Source organism: Calonectris borealis, chromosome 15, assembly GCF_964195595.1.
Source record: "Calonectris borealis chromosome 15, bCalBor7.hap1.2, whole genome shotgun sequence".
NCBI classification, from domain to species: Eukaryota; Metazoa; Chordata; class Aves; order Procellariiformes; family Procellariidae; genus Calonectris; species Calonectris borealis.
In genome coordinates, this window is record NC_134326.1 from 10640462 (window position 1) to 10654639 (window position 14178).

Below are 14178 nucleotides of genomic sequence, written 5' to 3' on the forward strand. Positions count from 1 at the left end.
TGAGGGAAGTTGGGGACTAATTATTTAAAGTGAATTTAACAAATGTTGTATAAGCCCCAGTAAAGTCCACCTGAATTTGCTTCTGGCTGAGGTAGTGGTAGTAGTTCCTGCATCTTTATAGACAATTTCCTTGTTTTCACAGAATACTATTCCTCAACAGACCACATTTTTATAGTGTGAAGTTATTACATTTCCCTTTAATTTTCTAAGCTAATTAAAGGAATAGATGTTTGTTTCTTGGCAACCTACCTTCTTTTGCAACCTCTAGTGTATATATTCCTATATAACTAAGTTTGTCATTCTACCAAATTAAAAATTCATAAGTAAAAGATTGCTACTTGAGCCTAGAAATAATTAGAGTTAGGAAGTTTCTGAACAAACAGTTTCTGTTTCCTTGAAAATGCTCCTACAAGGTCCCAAATTCTGTAATCTTTAATTGCAAATTCCCATGGATTTAAAAGGCAAAATTTCAATAATTAGAAACTGCAGAATTTCGTCAAAGATAAGGGGAGGGGAATCCTTTGGGATCCTAAGGAGAATCATGTGGATGTTCTAGTCTGTTTCCTGAGGTGTTACTGTGTCATTAAGACCCAAATTCACACTTTTGGGTCCCAGCACTCGATTGAGTGCTGCAAAGTGTCTTTCAGATGAGATTTCAGAAACTTGAATAGTGCTTTGTGGACGCATGGCCTTTTGACCACCTTGATTAGCCAAACGTGAAGCAAAGTTAATGATGTCTCCCAGATATCTTTAATCAAAACTCTTAAAATGCAATTAGGTTTCTGCTTTAATGGCCTGTCAGCTGCGGACAGATTTGGGCATATTAACAGAAGCAGTGTTTTGCTTTCTAAATTTGAGTGCTTAATTTATGAAAGGCACTATCTTGGGCATCCCAGACAGGGTAACGTGGTCTGCCACTGTGAATGTGTAGAGTGATTGCTGTCCTTATCCAGCCTCTAAAAAGCTAAAGAATGGGGAGTGGTAAAAATGAGTGATTCAAGATGCTTTGTAAAAAGAATGCCAGCGAAAGCATGTTTTGTGCTCGCTGTGATCATGGCTGTTCTGGTGTATATGTTTAATATGTCAGAGTAAGGCTGCAACCAGTTATTTCAGCCTGCCAGGCTGAACTACAGATCTGAAGATATTTCCTTGGCCATTTGCCTGTGTATGTGGGGTGATCAGAAGCCCTGCTGTTGCAAGGCACTTTTTGCGTGGGAGGTTGTGATGGACTCTTGACGATGACTTTTGGTCACTTCTGACCACCACTATCCCAGAAAAAAGCAGAAGAGGTTGCTCTCCTCTATGTTGAGCTGCCTTTTTAGAGGCCAAGAACTGTCCTGTGCTGATGTAAACTGCCTTGACTTCAATGGAGTTTTCTCAAAATTCTACAGTGGTGGACCTGGAAGCAGAATTTGTCAGCTGGTACTCATTTTGTGTCTGTGTGTTCATATGAGGTTGACTTAGACTTGTTTAAATGGATACAACGGCCTAATTTCATGTTGCTGGAAACCTTGACTGTGACAGGCCGAGGGTCTAGCCCATGGAGTCACTTCAAGGAGAAGATCTGTGAGAATTAACTTTATTTCTAGGTATTTTCCCTTAGCTCTGAGCTGGTGAGGAGCAAGAGGGGGGCTGTTTTGGAAACACAGTTTCTAGGCTTCCGTTTCCTTCTTACAAGGCTGTGTGGACTAGTTGTTCATGTCCAGTAAGGTACACCAAAAAGGAATGCGTCTGTCTACAATTGTGGATATAACTAAGTCTTCCTGTTGGACCTGGTTATTCTCCTGAAGGAAGCCCCCTGTTGACCACCACCCTGCATTTCTTAGAACCTACCTACATGGTTAAAAAAACTTTGGATTTCTCAATAAAAAAGGGCTACATCATTGCTGAAATGAATGTTTCTTAACGAATTGCTTGGCCACAAAATATACTAGAAAATAATCTAGGGAACCCCTGGGCTAGCCGATAGCTCAGCTGTTCCCAGGCAGAAAGGAGTTTATATCGGTGCAGCACACTGATATTGGTATAACTGTGTCCATACCAGAGAGGCTGTGATTGTGCCAGCCCTACAGCTGCTTCTGCTCACAAGGGCCTCATTCTGACACCGCCTTGCTCAGACCTTGTTTCTATGGGCAGCTATCCACAACATGCTCTAATCACAAAACATGATGTTGGTTTTGCAGGTCGTCTACTTTGCTGAATACAACATTGAAATTGTTGGTGGATGTTAGGCCAGCCAAGGAAGATAAACTGGAACGCGGATCAGGAATGGAAAGTTTGGGCTTTCTGACTCTCATGTATTGATATGAAGTCTAAAACTCATTAAAATGTAGCCATTGAATGGTGGAACAAGATATTATTTCTCACATAGGAGAGCTGGAGCCTTAATCTCAGAAAGGTGCGTACTGTATGAGTAAAATTTTTCTTTTCGTTTTGGGTACAAAGGCATTTACCTGACAATGTGGATGATTTTCTTGCCACTTAGTAGCTTCAGAAACAACAACAGTGTCTGAAGAGAATCAGAAAGTCAGATGCAAGCATCCATGGCTGCCTGACACCTTGATCAAAATTCAGTGCTTGTACAAGCTGCAGAGAGATTCTCCTGTGCCAGCTGCTGTATCTGAGTGCCTAATGAAATATAACCATGGTACAAATCCTTCTAGAGTTGAGTCCTTAACAACATTTCAGTAAGTTAGATTATTTCAACCTTCTAGCTCAGTTGGTGGTTGGGCGGATTTGGAGTTACCTATAATGATGTTGAACATGATACTCTGATTTCTGCTTGAGACAATCTTGAACTAAATTGTTAGAGCTACTTGAAAAATACAGGAAAGCAAGGCATTGCCTAGAGATGGGAATATCCCTCAATCCTTCGAGAAATCCTCAAGAAACAGAGGCCATAGTAGGGCTTGTTTCTTTCATGGTTTTGTTCAGCCCTTGGAAAGTGTACCAGTTCAATTTTTAGGCTGTACTTCCAAACTGGGTATGTGCAAATGGGTAAGCCTGGCTGGATTTAAACATGGTAAGAAGCAAGAGAAGATTTAAGGGAGCAGATCTACACACCGGCAATGCTCTCTTGCCTCCCTTATCCACTTCATGGCAAGACAGTCATGCCAATGATGTGAAGTAAATTAGACTTTAACAAAATACCCTGTTAAATTTTGAAGCTGTTTTGAGTCATTACACCTACTAATCAAAGGATGCTAAGGCCAGGGAGGATGCATAATGCTAATGCCTGAACCCTGTGGGACCCACAAAGAAAACACTATTGGGGCTGAAGACTGTGGTTCAGGACACACTGTGCATTGGAGAATCACCTCTAAGGTGGGAAATTTTATGGCACAAAATCTGACTTCTGAGGGCTAAGAAGCTGAGAGCTTATTTCACTATCTGTATTTGAAAAAAAGTCTCCACAAAAATGAAGAAGCCTCTTTCAATTAAAAGGGTACCTTTCTCATAATACTTAAAGAAAATATGGAATTTTTGTTCACCTCAAGAAGATGATACCATTCCTCAATTCTAAGTATGGGTTTGCATGTGTGCGTTTGTTTTATTTTTTTTTCTCAAACCACACTGCTATTGTCAAAAGTGTCTAACTCTCAATGACTACAGAGAAGATATTGCAGAACTGAGAATCTGATTTGGGAATACTATGTCAGTGGTGTTCTGACAGTGTTTCAACAAGGGGATCCACAAAACAGCTCTTTTCTAGCAGCAGTGAAACCTCTAGGGAAACTTGTGGGTACGTGTTTGCCAAGATGAGTGATAAAGGTTGAGATTCATGGTAAGAAGATTATAGAGTTTGTAATATGCTTGTGGTATGTTTGTTTGTGATACACTGCTATTGCTGCTTGGGTGATTTAAAAAAAAATCAAACAACTTGCAACACAGTGCAATATAGTGTTTTGGAAAGCAAACAAGGTAGGATTTTTCTTTTTGAATTTTTTTTTTTATCCAAAGGGATAAATTGTCTGTGAACTGGTAGCAGAAATGTAGCGAGACACTCCCCCTGCTATGCAATACTTGAGCATTTTCAGAAGAAGCCCTCACAGATGAAAAAAAAAAAAAATCAAAGATTATGGGAAGACTTTGTATTCATGGGGCGCAGTTTAATGTCAGGACCACCACCGCTGAGATGTAACTCAAAGGTCTGAGGCTGCAATTTTTTTATCCAGGACCTGAGCTGCATGGGGCCGTGTCTGACCTGCTGTAGGAGCAGTCTTCCAGCCAACCCACCTGGCTGCTCACAGCCTCGGCGGGGGCAGCCACACACAGCAACCGGCACACAGAGTGCCCCAAGCAGTTTTCTTCTGACCTCAAAATGTCTGTCCTGCTTTCAATCACCCCAATCCACCGCCCAAGGCCTCCTCTCTGAGAGAGAATATAGTATTTGTTCTGTCCATGTGCCATCCCAGTTAATGAGGAAAGTCTCTGGAAGAACGAGGAGATGCTGGTTTTGCCTAACCTTTTGGTTTGTTCCCTATGAAGCACAGCTTAGAGAAACTAAATTAAGATATATTTTGCTCACATATTTGATGTTAAGCCAATTAATGGGATGAGGATCCAAGAGGACTTTTCAGTGAGATTCAGTAAAGGACTTTGGGAGTTTCTTTTGCCTTTTTCTGGCAGCAAGAGATGCGGTTCTTTTTTTCAGGTGTTCCATCTCAGAAATTCCCTGGAAGTAGAGACTCATTATGCTCATTATACTCAATATAATGTCCTTGGTCTTTCCTGCTGTGTTACTGTGAGACACTGGGTTTGTAACCTTCAATTTTAAAGGTATTTAGAGGAGCACTTCATGGCTTGGGAAGGGGCTGTTCAGGGGATGCTTTGGAGGAATTGATCCTGGTGATCCAGGCAACTCTTCCAATTTTTTTTTTTTTTAATAGGCATTCCTTTTTAAAGAAAAGATGTCTCAAAGGGGATAAATTTCTTTGGGATTCTTTTCATTCTTCCTCAGGGCAAAAAATATGGACATATGAACTCTTTGACCATTACTAAAAAACATGGTCTTTCTTTTCAGTGTCAGCTACTTTCTTTTTTTTTAAACTTGAATCTACCAATTAAGGGCATTATATTCACACATGTGGAAAATGAAAGAGGAAGAAAAGAGAATTGCCCCAGTGAGTTTCCCCATTTCATACCCCTATTAGACTTGTAAGAGATCTCTTGATGTCATGGGAATGAAGCTACTGGGGACATTTTCCACCCACCCATGAGATAGGAAGTCCAGCGTGTAAGAATTACGTTGCTTTCTTAAATACTCCATTCTTTACTTTATGATTTTGTTCTTATTGAAGCAAGAGGTTTGAATGCTTATGAAGGCGGACAACCAGCACAGAATAAATGGTCACAGACACTGAAGAAGCTATGGCATTTCACATCGCTATGTGCCCCCAAACACTGTGCTTTCCCCATGCCTATGAGGAGGGAAGTTCATGTCCATAGTTATTCTGGCATCAGCTTCATCCCTGCAAATCCTGTTTGCTGAGGCACAGTAATAGGCTGAAGAGGACCAGAGGGGCCCTAAGACATGGAGTGGAGGTCTCCTCTGCTGTGCAGTGGGAGTCACCTCTGTAGCAAAATGGCTGTGAGGAATTTGGGTGGCTGCAAGCTGTTTGCAATCCAGGCTCTGCTGGTGAGCCACGTTGCCTCCTCCTGCAACCTTAGGGTAAATTTGTGAGATTGCTTCAGCTCACCTAGCAGTACACTGCTGCAAAACGGAGCAGTCCTGCTTCTCTCCATGTTTGCCACTGGTTCCCAAACACGTGCTCTTGGTGCCGGGCCGGGGAGCTAATCAGCCTCTGCTGAAAGTAAAGGAGCTGGCTGATGAGCGAGGAGGCGCAGTATTTCCAGCAGCCAGGATTTGTAAGTACACCTGGAGAAACACAAAGTCTCTCTCATGTTTTGGCTCTGGGTCCTGGAAGCCCTTTGGCTCTGGGCAATTGCCTGGGCCGTGGAAGAGCCCCAGGGTGGTAGCGCGGCACTGTTCTGGGGACATGTGCCTTGGGAATGGGCACAGCTGACCAGAGGTGTCTGATTCAGCTAAAAACATGAACTGGGTATAGGGTGAAATAACAAAAGGGAAGTAGACTGAAGAAAAGAATTGACTCTATGTTTTTCTAGGAATCTTTTTGGAGTTCGTTAATTCTGAGATGAATTGTAAGCAAGTGAGTGAATTGTCTTGCAAGTGAGATCACCCTTGATATGAGTCTTTAATGGGGATTTATCTATCAGAAAGTTCTGGAACGACTCAAACTTTCTATGAAGCTACCCATTAAAAATCAGTGGCTTTCAGTCACTGTAGATTAAGGTTGGAAGTGAATTTCTGATTCATAGGTAAAAGACTCATTGTCATCCTCTATGCTGGAAATTCTTTATACAATTATCTTTCCCATTTTTAAGTCATTTGCCTAAACAGAGAAGAGGACTGACCTTGTAATTAAAGCACATGGCAGAAGCAAATCCTGTGCATTTGTGTTACTTTAGTCAGGTAACTTAATCTTTCAGTATATTAATTTTTCAATATCAAACACCATGGTTATCCACACTGAGACCTTGTGAGTTCCATAGGAACAGTCAAGACTATCAATGTGAAATTATTGGAGGGAAGGTACAACTGCTTGAATAATAATATTAAAATAATGAAGGCAGTTGCAAAATACTAAGTTGAAAGGGGAAGCTGTGTCAGGTAACGTTTTCTGCCATGAATTAGTGGCACTGTTCTTGGTGGATTGAACTTTGATAGTCCAGTTGCTTTGGGCATACCTGAATGTCATACTCCATTTTTAAAGAATGTGGATTACAGCATTATTTCACTTCAAAAAATTACTTTCATACTGTCATTTGCTCTCACATTACCTAATACAGCTCAAAATCACATTACCTTGGATTTTTTCTACTTAAAATACCTGTCACATGGTTCTTGTGTAAGATCATCCTTTTCCTTTTCTTCGTTTCCTTCTCTCCCCTCCATTCCATCACTTTTGCCTTTTCTTCCAAAAAACACATATGCAAGATAAAATCTAATTGTATTTTCACACTGTAGTGGTTTGTTTCCAGAAAAATAACATCCACTAATAATAGACACTGTTCTTCACATTTAATTTGCCTAACAGGTAGCATTGTCACTGAGTAGTAGGAGAAAAAGCAGTGTGATACAGAGCCCAGTATAACTCTTAGTATAGACTACTGTGTGCCCTTTGCAGGGTTGTCCAAAGCGAATTTACTTGTTCAGGACAGGTTCCTGATTTTTGTTACACCAGTTCAATTTGCATTAGTTCTCTTGTTCTGAAGCTGGCCAAGCTTTCAGCTTGAACAATTCTTCATTTCCCATAACCAGATCTTTTTGTAAAAACCATTGGCAAGATTTGGTTTTGATATCATCTTATGTCATTGAATACTTGCATTGGTCATATGGACTTCGTTGGTACACCAGAAGTGAGACTTGTAGTCACATTGGAAAATACGTTAGTTGCCCAATTTGAATGTCACAAATACATTTGAATTTTCTGATGCCAGCAGCAGTCTTAAAAATGTTAATGAGGCTGGGCTTAGTGAAAATGTTCACAAAGTTCAAATAAACTGCAGTTTCTGTTGGGCTTTTTTGAAAATCACTGAGCTTTGAGAATTCAGGATCTGGTTTAAACGCTGCAGATGACTCCTTGATAAAAAAGGGCATGAACCAAAGCCTAGAATTGAACACAAGGAAAGGTTAAAGTTGGGTATAAAATGCAAACTGGAATGTATAAACTCTAGTCAACATATATGACTCAAGTCAAACATTTCACGCAACTTTATTTTTATTACCTTCAAAGCAGAAGAGTTTCTGCTGAAATGCACTTGAGGGAAGTGAGCATGAAGGGAATGAAAAGGGATAAGAGACTTGGTGTGGTGGGGAATTTCAGAAATTCAGCAGTAACTCTAGAGAATGAAACTCGGCTTGTCTGTGATGAGAAGGATGTGGAGGAGAGTGAGTAATAGGAACTCGCAGGTAAAGATGACAGCCAGGACACTGGAGGAGAGAGGATGGGGACAGGGTGGAGAGTGTGGGGCAGAAGGCCGAGAGGGAATGATGCCAACCATGATCCACAGTTGTTAGAGCAGGTTCTTGGCAGAAATAAACGAGGGACTTGGGGCTTCTGGCGGTCAGCATGACTCTGCTGCCAGCAAACAGGGACAAAACCTATTACTCAAAGTATGTGCCTCGTCCCATCCTACTTGCACAGATGATGGCCCTCCCCAGCTCTCACCACATCTGTCTTTACCTTGTTTGTGGGTGTCCAAAGGCTCCCGATGACCTATACAGTGGCCATGTGACAGGACACGGCGGGAATTCTATATCTCCAGTTTGCTTTTGTTTTTTGTAAGTACTGAAAAGCACTGACAGAATAGCCACAAAAAAAATTACTGAAATTGCAAGTCAATTACTAAGAGATGTGTAAAAGCCCAAAAGAATAACTTCCATTAGAAGGGTGGTGGTGTGGATATGGGAGGGGATGAAAATCAAACACCTCTACAGCTGATGTGAGTGCTGCATAAGAAACTTGTATCAGAGCATCTGTGCTCTTATGTCAAATCATAAATTCTATTGAAAAAATAATCTTCAGTTCATTCTGGTGTTTTATTTTCCCAACAGCAAAGCTCTGATTAGTATTTTTGAGATGTGTCCATTTAGCTTTTCTTCTTATTTGGCAGCACCTGGAGTATGAAATTAAAATCCTCCTTGTTTGTATTTAATCTCCACAGAGCAATCAGAAATTCTTTAATTCCTACTACCATTTCACATGTCACATCTGTAAATATCAGGAGTGAAATCCTGACCCAATGAAATGAACACAAGTTTTTTTTTTCATTCTGAGCTAAATATTCTGTTATTTAAATGGAGCAGAGATATAACTTCAGTTCTTAAGCACCTAGAAACCATCAGCTAAATCCTGACTCCAAACAAGTCAGTGTAAAGTCACCATTCATAGTTACAGGAATGTGTATTGACATGAAAAATATGTGGCACAAGAATTGATTGGTTGATGTCCAATATAATGTGGTAGAATTTTATGTCAAAGAAAAGCATTAGAAATTGATATTTGAAAAGTTGCCCTAAGAAAATGAAGAGAATCAGCTTTGTTATCTTTATCATAACTAAAACTCTAAAGAGCAACAGATCAACTGGTCAGCAGGACAAGATATGTACAAAATATTGGTATAGTTAAAGAGAATTAGCGCATGTTCTGTGCTTTGAGGATGCTATCTCTTAAATCTATTTACATTGTTAGGAGATGCTTGGGTTTCAGTGTTGTTTTTAAATAATACGTAAGGTTTTTTTCTTATGCAATGTTTAGAGTTCGGCCTTCAGACCCACTAAAGAGATACAAATCAGTCGCCACACAACCCTATTCCACTGGCAGGAGATAATGACAACATGGTAGCACATAAGCTTCAGCACATGAGTTTGCATCAGAGCATACAGGTTCTTTCCCTATCGTACAGAGAAATGAAGTTCGCAGAGCTGTGCTTACAGGGACAGGTAAAACCCTTCTCCGCCAACTTGCGGGCAGGCACGCTTCCCCTGCCAGATGACTTTTGAAGATGCTAATCACCAAGATCACAGGTTTTCTGGTCTTTATATTTCACTGGACCAAATTACCCTCCTGTCCCCAGAAACGTGTTTTCTTCCCTTTATTCACTGGTTTTAAAGGTCTAGAAATTTCTTTCTTTCTCTCCATCCTCCAGCTGGTAGTTACATGGAGATACCCTTCACTCCATCAGCTGGCCCACCGTGACAGCAGTATGACAGCATGGCTCAATTTTCATGCTCTTGGGATATGATCTTCTACAGACCTGTTACTTCTGCCTCTGAAGATTATTTGGAAGTAGAAACACCGTTGACTCAGGTAAGAAAACCTGGCAAATTTCTCATACTTTTTCCCATACAACAAAATTTCTGTCTGTGAGAGAGATGTGGCAGGTATATCAGAGGAGGAACAGTTCAGGGTGAGAATTTCCAAGTTTCTTGGAGCCCTTCCTTTAGTTTGGGAGTTTGCATCACATGAACTTTATCAGAGATATTGGAAGGGAGGGGAAAATTTGCGTGCACACACACATGTGTGTCTCTGTGTGTGTATGTGTGAAGGCACCACTTTGCTGGTAAGTGTAACAACTGTGCCACTCTTGATACTCATGACTGCTACGACAGCTCACTTCCCTGTGACAATAAGGAGCCAGTTTCAGGCTTCTGGGTTTTGAGGTCAAGTTAGGTCTTACAGACAGTTCTGGGGGAAGTACTACAGTGAATACAGACTTACGTCTTCTTTGAAAGGCTTACTATTTTATTACATAATAGAGAGCTCCACTTCTGACTCATCTACTGTTTTATTTCCCCTAATATGTAAATGAAACCACAGAGTTGTTTTGACTGTGGTGTGGTTTAACCCCAGCCAGCAACTAAGCACCACACAGCCGCTTGCTCACTCCCACCCCGCGCCGGTGGGATGGGGGAGAGAATCAGAAGAGTAAAAGTGAGGAAACTTGTGGGCTGAGATAAGAACAGTTTAATAATTGAAATAAAGTAAAATAGTAGTAATAATAATAATAAAAGAATATACAAAGCAAGTGATGCACGATGCAATTGCTCACCACCTGACAACCGATGCCCAGCCAGTCCCTGAGCAGCGATCACTGCCCCCCCCCAGCCAACTCCCCCCAGCTTATATACTGAGCATGACGTCATACGGTATGGAATATGCCTTCGGCCAGTTTGGGCCAGCTGTCCTGGCTGTGCCCTCTCCCAGCTTCTTGTGCACCTGGCAGACCATGGGAAGCTGAAAAGTCTTTGACTAGGGTAAACACTATTTAGCAATAGCTAAAACATCAGTGTGTTATCAACCTTATTCTCATACTAAATCCAAAGCACAGCGCTATACCAGCTACTAGGAAGAAAATTAACTCTATCCCAGCCAAAACCAGGACAGACTGGAGCTGGTTATTACAACCCTAGATAACCAGTCAGCAACTGGAAGCTTTGCTAAAGCCGAGGAGGCTGTGCAAATTAGTGACTGCGTACTCCACCTCTGGCTGATCTCAGAAGGAAACAGCAAAGTTTTTAACATAACAAAACTGTCTTAGTATTTCAAAACTGAAAATTAGAACTGTTGAGGGGAAGAAATTGTGAATGCATGAGGAAAAATTCACTATTTTGAAATAACGCTCAGTACATTGCAATGACTTCAAATAACACACAGGTAGTCCTGAATGGCTGGTTTTAATCTGAAGCTTTTTTATCTTGTGGTGAGTGAGAAGGTGAACGTGAGCAGCACAAACCTATACTATGCTCCTGGAAGAATTTGCAGTGAATACTCACAGTAGTCTCAGTGGACAGAGATGCAATGTACTGAATGTTATTTCAAAATAGTAACTTTTTTCTCATGCTGCGAAGGGGCAGGTTTGCACAAAAAAAAAAAAAAAAAAGGAGCACTCCAAACAATTTTAGTAAACAAAAGGTTTCAATCTCAGACAGAGAAAATGTTGCTGAAACTCAAAGTCGTTTCTTTCCGGTGAAATTGTGAAGAAAAATGGAATTTTCTTTTTTTTTTTTTGAGGTAATGTTCCATTACCTCAAAAAGTCATCAGTATGGAGAAAAGGGATCCAAAAATCTGGGAAGAATTTTTAATCAAAACTAATCAAGAAAGGCCGGAACCACAGGCAAAATGGACTTAGAGTGCTTTTTATTAGTGGGGTTTTTTTTTAAACTCTGTAACACTAAGATTCCCCAAAACTAGATTTTGAAATTTTACTTTAAATGCTTCTACTTTTGTTTCCTTCTGTTTCCTTATTTGTTTCTCTGATTTTCTTTGGTTTTTTCTCTCTTCTCCTCACGTCCCCCCCCACCCCCCCCCAATCTATCAAGACAACTTGCTGAGTGCCTGATGTTTTCCTAATAATTATAGTAAGACTTTAAAATTATTCCAAATAAATCTAAAGACCTTCTTATCTCTGTATGGCCATTCCAGCTCCCACAAGCTGCCCAAACCTAAACTGATTTGAACAAATTTTAGCACCTTTTTCCGTTTTGCATAGCACAAACATTTATAAAGAACAGCTTTCTCACAAGCTTTCCACCCTGCTGATATCGATGGTTGCTAGAAACTTGCAAAACACAACAGCCTGAGCATCACTAGGAAGTTTAAACTATTTAACGGGATATTACCTGTTCATCAATGATCTGGATGAGGGGATTGAGTGCTCCCTCAGTAAGTTTGCAGAGGACACCAAGTTGGGCGGGAGTGTTGATCTGCTGGAGGGTAGGGAGGCTCTGCAGAGGGACCTGGACAGGTTGGATCGATGGGCTGAGGCCAACTGTATGAGGTTCAACAAGGCCAAGTGCCGGGTCCTGCACTTTGGCCACAACAACCCCAGGCAACGCTACAGGCTTGGGGAAGAGTGGCTGGAAAGCTGCCCAGAGGAAAAGGACCTGGGGGTGCTGGTTGACAGCCGGCTGAACATGAGCCAGCAGTGTGCCCAGGTGGCCAAGAAGGCCAGCGGCATCCTGGCCTGTATCAGAAATAGTGTGGCCAGCAGGAGCAGGGAGGTGATCGTGCCCCTGTACTCGGCACTGGTGAGGCCGCACCTCGAATCCTGGGTTCAGTTTTGGGCCCCTCACCACAAGAAGGACATGGAGGTGCTGGAGCGTGTCCAGAGAAGGGCAACGAAGCTGGTGAAGGGTCTGGAGCACAAGTCTTATGAGGAGCGGCTGAGGGAACTGGGACTGTTTAGCCTGGAGAAGAGGAGGCTGAGGGGAGGCCTCATCGCGCTCTACAGCTACCTGAAAGGAGGTTGTAGCAAGGTGGGTGTTGGTCTCTTCTCCCAAATAACAAGCGATAGGACGAGAGGAAATGGCCTCAAGTTGTGCCGAGGGAGGTTTAGACTGGACATTAGGAGAAATTTCTTTACTGAAAGAGTGGTCAGGCCTTGGAACAGGCTGCCCAGGGAAGTGGTGGAGTCACCATCCCTGGAAGTATTTAAAAGACGTGTAGATGAGGCGCTTAGGGACATGGTTTAGTGGGCATGGTGGTGTTGGGTTGATGGTTGGACACGATGATCTTAGAGGTCTTTTCCAACCTTAATGATTCTATGATTCTATTCTTCTGCCCTGTCCATTGCTCCAGCCAGTGAGCAATACCAGTGAAATCCTGCAGGGATTTCAGGTCGGATTCTCAGCCTGTGGGAGCTGTGCTGGCACAACTCTGCAGTACCATTGTGCCTGTTCATCTCATGTAAGATTCTGGTCTTTCATTTCTTTTTCTGCAAATGGCAGTTTCTGCCAGATGAGCTGACATGAGAGGAAGAGTCTTTGATTCATAACAACCAAGTAGCTACATCAAAGAGCAGCAGTAGCACCAGCTGGGATGGCTTTCATCATGATTGAGGTCAACAGGAACTTGAACCTTTATGCCAGGACTGGGTAAGAGGTAGTCTCTGGTCTGAAGCTAGTAGTAAAGGTCAAAGGCTACCAGATGTTACTGGCAGTGCCTTGCGCCATCCTGGGGTTCCTGTTGTATCTCAGATGCAGGAACCCTCCCTCGTGGTTGTGGCGCAGGTCTGAGCCTCCAAATGAAAGACAGTGCCAGGGAAGGGGAGCTGCCAGATGTTTTAACTTCACACTGAGTGATGGACACAGCGCCTTCTCCTATAAAGAGGATCTTTTATCACAATTTCCTAAGTTTAAGCAAAGGGGATTTTTTTTTTTGCTTTAACTTTGACCAGGATTCCCCTTCCAACTGCAAAAATCAGTTCTTCTAAGAGGAGTGGCTTTAAATTTTCCTTCCCAAATGCAGATATGCTGAAGTTGTTTGTGAGGAATATTAAACTTATTTGCATTCTGCTGGATTTCAACACTAGTAATGCTTTTTTGTATATAAAATGAGAAATGGAGGTAAAGACTCTCTAGGACAAACCCTCATGGCTAAGTATTTGAACAATGAATAGTGATAACAGATATAACCTATATACAACTACACACAATGTTATCTACTGATGCCTTGTCCACATCATATGGTTTTCTATGTGCTGTTAATGGAAATGTACCTATGTCTTTTCTACCACGTTTCTGCCTTGCTTGCTAGGAATTCTGATTCAAGTTGTAGCAAAAACCTGAGCACTACTGAATGTGTCAAATGGGA